Source organism: Cetorhinus maximus, chromosome 2 (genome assembly GCF_964194155.1).
Source record: "Cetorhinus maximus chromosome 2, sCetMax3.hap1.1, whole genome shotgun sequence".
NCBI lineage: Eukaryota > Metazoa > Chordata > Chondrichthyes > Lamniformes > Cetorhinidae > Cetorhinus > Cetorhinus maximus.
Window position 1 is genome coordinate 177733026 of NC_135880.1, and position 7581 is coordinate 177740606.

Genomic DNA, 7581 nt, shown 5'->3' on the forward strand with positions numbered 1-7581 from the left:
GTTTGATTGGGTAGACGCAGAGATGTTTCCACATGTTGAGGGAGTCCAAACTAGGGTCATCAATATAAGATAGTCACTAATACATCCAGTAAGGGATTCAGGAGAGAGAACTTATTACCATGCAGAGGAGCTGTGGACAATACATCAATGCATTTAAGAGGAAGCTGGGACAACTCATGGGGCAGAGGTTTTAGCTCGGTGGGTGGGCGCGTGCCTGATCCGAACGAGCGTGAATTGACGCGCATTGACGTCGACCGAGTGTGCCGACGTCAACATGCAGTCACACGGTAGTTCAGTTGGTGGGCATGCGCAGGAGCCAGCAGCACGCCCACCAACAATGAAAAGGCCTATTAAAGCCATTAAGTTATCATTTGTCCTTAATTTTGCACTGCCCATTCAACCTAACGGTTGACGGGCAGACGAAAAGGCCAAGCGGCCTTTGCATTTTTTTGGAAACCTCATCCACGGGAGGGATGAGGTTTCCAAAAGCAAATACAAACGAAATAAAAACTTTAATTTTTAATTAAAAACATGTCCCTGCTCGCGTGACAGAGTCATATAAGGGGACATGTTTTACTAAATTTATCTGTTGTTTAATTAAATTTTTTCAACTGCCTCAGGGAGATTATTTGATGCTCTTTCATGTGCATGGGCGAAGTTCACACTAGGCCTGCTCGCCCTCCTGCCCCCGCCCGCACAGGCAGCACTCAGCGCTGCCGCTTGCGTATCACGCTGGGTGGACCTTAATTGGCCCATCAGCGTGAAATTGCGGTGCACTGTCGATCGCTGGCAGCAGACAGCTTCCCGACCGCCCTCCAGCTGACCCCGCATGCCAAGGGCAAAATTCTGCCCATGAGGGAAAAAGGAATAGGATATGCTGATAGGGTGAAATGAAGAAGGCTGGAAGAAGGTTCATGTGGAGCACAATCACTGGTATAGATAACTTGAGCCAATGATCTATTTCTGTGCGGTAAAAGTCTTTGTAATTCTATGTGTTTATATTTACTAGTTACTGCATATTTCGAGCAAGTATATGAACTTTTATATATCTACGGGGAATGTGGTCCTTGACCTTTACCACAAAATAATATGTCAAATAGTGGAAGATGCTTCTGATACAGTTCTGCCACTTTCCCATTCATATTTACAATTGTCACTAGCCTACCTCCATCTCTACAACCAGAAACCTGTACCCTTATGCATGGTGTGCAAAAGAATTAACAATTACTTTTTTACTGAAGAGAAGCCACTTTAATCCTCCACCTGTCATCCACTCTGACCTTGCTGTTCTCCTACACTGTTCCAATAAAGCTCATCACAAGCTCAAGGAACAGCACTTCATCTTAACAGTCTTCCAGCCTCAACACTGAGTTCAACAACTTTAGATCATAACCAATTCTCCCATTTTTTTCAGGCAACAGATGGTGGTAATGGCTCTGCTTTGACCATTTACACCTCCTCTGGACCCATCTTTTGTTTCTTTGCTTGTTCCACTACAACACTCTTTGCCTTTCACCATCACTGTATCTCCTGTCAATGCAGTGGAGGCTTCTGATTTTTTTTTTAATTGGTGGTGTTTCTGTGCAGTAGAATTCCCAACTTGAGAACACTTATTTGAACTTGAGAAGGCAAGTACTCGCAAGTTAGAGGCTCCAAAAAGCAATAGTTTTGGGTCATCTTCCCTTGAACTATGAGATCTTGCATTTATACAGCATCTCATGACCTTGGGATGTCCCAGAGCAATTTGTAGTTACTGTTAGGAAACATAATGATGGCCGCAATTCTGTTTGCAGCTCCGGGGCTTGTTTCTCCCAGCACAGCACATTTAAGCACCAACAGGGCAAGCAGATGATGGAATACAGGCTTAATGACACAGCATCCCTTCCACAGCACTGAGGTATGCTGCTATGACAAGATGGTCCATTGGAGGAAAGGTGCCTTCCCAAAAGAATTGGGGAAAAAAGGCAAGGAAAATGTTAAGGAAATCAAATGGGATAAAGAAAACTGTGGGACCCCTGAAAGATTCTGCTGCTTGAGCTGTAATATTTGTAATTCCAGGGCCAGTGATCACCTTGCTGCACATTGCCCCCTATAAAGATGGTGGCTGCGTGTACATCTGTACATGCACAGCATTGGCAGCAAACGCAGCCCTCCCTCCCCATGGCACATTCTTCCTCACTGCCACTTTCACTCCACCACCATTCCCTGCCTCCATACTTGCTTAAAACCTGTTACATCTCCAATTTCTTCCAGTCCAGATGAAAGGTCACCCCCAACCTTAAATTTTTCTCTTTCCAAAGATGTTGCCTGACCTGTTGAATACTTCCAGCATTTTCTTGTCTTTATTTCAAGTTTCCAGCATCTGCAGTATTTCCCTTTTATATATAATTATCAGCAATTAAATGTCACTGAGAATGCCAGATACTGAGGAGTCATACAAAATTGTGCAAGTTTAATAACTGATCAACATTAAACTAACCTAGTACAGGTCTTTACAATTATGAAGTAGGTGATAGGGTAGACTTAGGGAGGACGTTTCCACTTGGAGGGAGAGACCAAAACTGGGTCTATCAATATAAGATAGTTACTAATAAATCCAATAAAGAGTTCAAAAGAAACTTCTTTACCCAGAGGGTGGTGAGAATGTGGAACTTAGGGCTCAACAGGGTGTGGTTGAGGTCAATAGCATAGATGCCTTAGGGGAAACTGGATAAATACATGAGGAAGGAATAGGACATATTGGTAGGTTGAGATAAGGGCAGGGGACGCTTGTGCGGAGCTGAAATACTGGACCTGCTGGGCCAAATGGCCTGTTTCTGTGCTGTAAGTTCTGCATTATTTTGAACTGTGCTCTGCTCATTTAAACATCATTACTATTGCTACATGAGAAAAAATGGCAAATCTTGATGAGTGACAGGATAAGTATTGAAATACTTAAATCTTGTATTCAATTGTAAAGCTTATTAGCCAAAAATAAGCTAATTAAGCAGCCATTGAAAAAAGTCAGATTTAACAATTAGGATGAGATGAAGTAGGATGGGAGGAGGCTCTTGTGGAGCATAAGCACCAGTATGGAGCAGTTGGGCTGAATGACCTGCTTCCGTGCTGTAGATTCTATGTAATTGTATGTAATTTGTTTTCACGTTGTGCTGTAATTTCAGAACCGATGCCCTTGTACTGTGTGAAAGTACAGCTCAATCCTTTCCATTTGCCTTAAGTTGGCTGATTCAAAGTTTCCTCTGGTGACCTCTAACTATGAATGTAATGCATGATTTAATGAAATTTTATGATAGTCCTCATTTCCTATCCTTTGAATGATCCTGATTTAACAGTGTTGGCCATTTTAGTGACAAAATTGAAATGTTTAATGATTCACCCAATCGTTTTTTTAATATATATATATATATATATATATATATATCAAGGGCAAAATTCATTTTGGCCAGGAATTTCCATTTCCTCGGAGCTGCTCTCTGTCACTGCTATAACTTCACTGGAATGTAAAGTGGGAATTTTATGTGTCACACTTCCAAGGAAGTTACAGAAGTGGAGTGGGAAGGACTCTGAAGGAATTTCCAGGTCTTTCTTATCTCCATTTGCATTGACTATTAGGACTTGAGATCAAGTGGCTCTTTTCAAGTGAGGCAGAGTTAGAGAATAGAGGATAATCAGACATCAGAGGGTATATGGAAGTCATGGCCCCAATTTAAAGCCATTGTGGTTGATTTTTCATGCGGAGACTTCTGCTCGTAGCAGTCTTGCCTCAAGTCCCACTCTAGAAGCTTGAGTGCATAATCTAGGCTGACACTCCCAGTGTTGTGCTGAGGGAATGCTGCACTGTCGGAGGTGCCATCTTTTGGATGAGACATTAAACTGAGGCCCTCTTGGGTGGATGCAGAGGATCCCATTGTCCTGTTGTGAAGAAGAACAGGGGAGTTCTCCTGCTGTCCAAAATCACTAATCACCAATCATCTAAAATCAGGGTGTCAGTTTCAACATGTACACTGATGATACATAGCTTATTTCTTCTCTGCCTCGGTTGACTCCTCCTCTGTGTCTAAATTATCAGACTGCTTGTCTGACATCCAATGTTGATGAGCAGAGATTTGTTCCAATTAAATATTGGGAAGAGCAAAGCTTCTGTCTGGAACACTGACTCCACCTCTTCCCCCATTCTGAGGTTGAGCCAGACTGTTCATAACCTTGGTATTATATTTGATTCCAAGATGAGAATTTTCATCATCCATATGTTTTGGTGACTGATTCTGATGTGTGTGCATTTTCTCCCTGTTTTTAAAATCTTTATTTTTTACATTTAAATTCTTCAGCTCCCTGAGGCAGCTCTCTGTCTTCAGGGAGCTTTCATTCCACGCTCCCCCATGCCCATGTTAACTTCAGCACTTGCCCTCCTCCTGCCTCCACCTCGGCAGCACTGAACCTTTCAGCGCACCTTTCACGCTGGCTGCCCTTTAATTAGCCTGCTAGTGTGAAATCATGGTCGGGAGCCGAATGCAGTCGGGGGGTCTGTTCTCCGGCCGCTCCTGGGCCTGCCAATCGCAGGCGCCTGCCGAATAAAAATCCTGCCCTAAGAGATAGAATACAAAGCTGTTAAACTTAACCAAAGTCGAACTGATGTTGAAAATTTGATTAAGCACAAAAGCTTTCATATTATTGCTTTGGATTGTTGACGACTAACTGAGACTTGATGTTCTTTCACAGAATATAGGACAAGGTTAAAGATAATCACTCTGCCTGACTAGACCAATGAAGACTGTGAGAAAATGTCATAAACATCAGAAGCTGTTATTGCATTGGTGAGAATAATATGCAAAAAAGTAATTTCAGTAAACTTAAGGAGCAGCGACCAGGGAGGAGGTCAACAGGGGATTAACCTTAAAGCAGAAGAATTTGACCATTCTGAGTATTGAGTTGCATGATTGACTAAGGTTGTAAGCATCTCCCTCAGAAAAACTGTTCTGTTGTAATGTCCGTAAAGGCAATTATTTAGAAAAGTCTTCAGCCTCACTGATCCTTAATCCTAAAGCAGTAAAGAGAGAGTCAAGAAGCTCTATATGCCCAACCTATCTTTCAGACAGACAAGTCCCTTTCACTGCACACATACCAGGGATGAGGGACTTCAAATAAAAATGGAAAATGCTGGAAATATTCAGCAGGTCAGGTAGCAATTGTGGGGAGAGAAACAGAGTTAATGTTTCAGGTCCTTGACCTTTCATCAGAATTGAGGGCCTTCATGTGGAGAGGCTGGAGAAGCTGGGACTGTTTTCCTTAGCACAGAGAAGATTAGAGGGGAATTAATAGTGGTGTTCAAAATTTTGAATGGCTTTGACAGAATAAATAAGGAGAAACTGTGGCAAGAGGGTCAGTAACCAGAGGACACAGATTTAATGTGATTAGCAGAAGAACTAGAGGTGACATGAAGAAACATTTTGGCACGAGGCAAGTTGTTGTATCTGGTATGCGTTGCCTGAAAAGGAGGTGAAAGCATATTCAATGATAACTTTTGAAAAGGAATTGGATAAATACTTGAAGGAAAAATATACAGGGCTATGGAGAAAGAGCAGGGAGTGGAACCAATTGAATAACTCGACTAAGCATGATGGGCTGAATGGTCTCCTTCTGTGGTTTATAATTCAATGGATCCATGTCCCTCCACAGCTGGAAATGCCTACACACTCCAACTCTGGATCCAACATGAATCAGTGAACTAGCCATGCCTCTGATTCTTAGCAGACAGGAGCAACCATACTATGGAGGACCAAAGTTGCTGGCAGTGGCCAATTCAGGATAGAGCAACAAGAGGTGAAGCACCATAGCAGCACCACAAGTCACCCATTGAGGAACAGCAGCTGGTCACCACACTGGCTCCTCCCACCAAAGGTAGTACCTTAGAATGAGCACAAAATAAGATGCTGGGTGACAAGAACTTCCACTCTCATCAAGACCAAACAGTGGGGAAATTAACCATTTGAGGGCAAGGCAAAAGAGTTGAGTAGAGAAATAAACTGGTTGTGCCTTCTTTGGAGCATGTGTTGCAGATTTATTAGATATATTATTACCAGAACTGAGAGGTTATACTTCTGAGGATAGAACAGGCTTGGGCTCTTTTCTCTTAAAATAAAAGGGTTGGCAGGGATTGATGGTGGGTGAACTGATGGAGGTCTTTCAAATTATCAAGGGCTTTGATTAGGTAGATGTAGATAATTCCATGTAATTGAGATGGTGAAATAGGCAACAATGGTTGAAGGTAGAGACATTAGTCATTGGGCACATGAGGTTGTGAATGAGACAAAAATATTGTACAAAGAGTCTATCACAGAGTCACATGTAGAGTTTTTAAATGAAAGTCCTGTCAATGATTGACACTCCAGTCTTCCTGGTTCACATTTGCTGCACCCATTTCACCTTCCTCCTTGCCTAACAAAGCTCCCGCTGATGCTCACAGTTCTCTGGCTGTAGAATTTCTGCTTTCTCTATTGCAAAATTCTGAAGGATATAGGAGATGCTGGCAAGCCAATACCTTCTCAGAGTCGTACAGCAATACTCCACAAAAGATGTCCATCTAGTTTGCCTGCTCTTTAAATTAAAACTTGACCCAGTGGTCTTTTGCAAATTGAAAGCATTCAGACTGCTGCTGGGGTATCATGCTTTTATTTGCATGATTCAACTCCTGTGGTGGCTTTCATCTTTCCGATGAGATGTTAAACTTAGGACCTGTGTGACAAAACAGTCTGGTTGAGCCTGAGACAGTGGCCAGGGAGGGGGATGGAATTGGTGGCAAGGTTGTGGTGTAGTTTGTGCAAGTTTCGATGACAATGGCTTCAATATTACTTTTATTTAGTTCATAGAATACATGAACAGAAATAGGCCATTCAGCCCTTCATTTCACCATTCAGTTAGATCACGGTTGATTTGTATCTCAACTCCATTTATCTGTCTTTGCTTGATAACCTTACTGATTTTAAAATAAGGAATAAAATAAATAAGAAAATTTCAGTTGACCATCAGCATCCACATCTTCCTGGGGAACAAGAATTATAAATTTCTACCACTCACTGTGTGAATAAGTGATTCCTGATTTCACTCCTAATTGGTCTAACTTTAAGATTGTGCCTCTCCTAAATAGCCTAGCATTAATTTTAAGATTGTGCTCCTGCTGGATTCCTCCATCAGAGGAAATAGTTGCACTGTATCTACCCCATTGTATCATGTCATCATTATAAAAACTTTAATTATATCAGCCATCAACCCTCTTTTCTCAAGGAAATACGAGCCGAGAGTATGCAACCGGTCCTCACAATTTAATCCTTTAAGCCAAGATATCTTTCTGGTGAACCAGCACTGCACTCTTCCAAGGTCAATATCTACCTTAAATGAAAATAGAAAGTGCTGGAAAAACTCAGCAGGTCTGGCAGCATCTGTGGAGAGAGAAAGACAGTTAATGTTACAAGTCCAATGTCTCTTCTTCAGAACTGATTACTCAAATCAGCTGAACAGCTACCTTTCCTGAGCTGTGGTGACCAAAACTAAACAATTTCCTTAGATTTATGGTCTATTATTTAA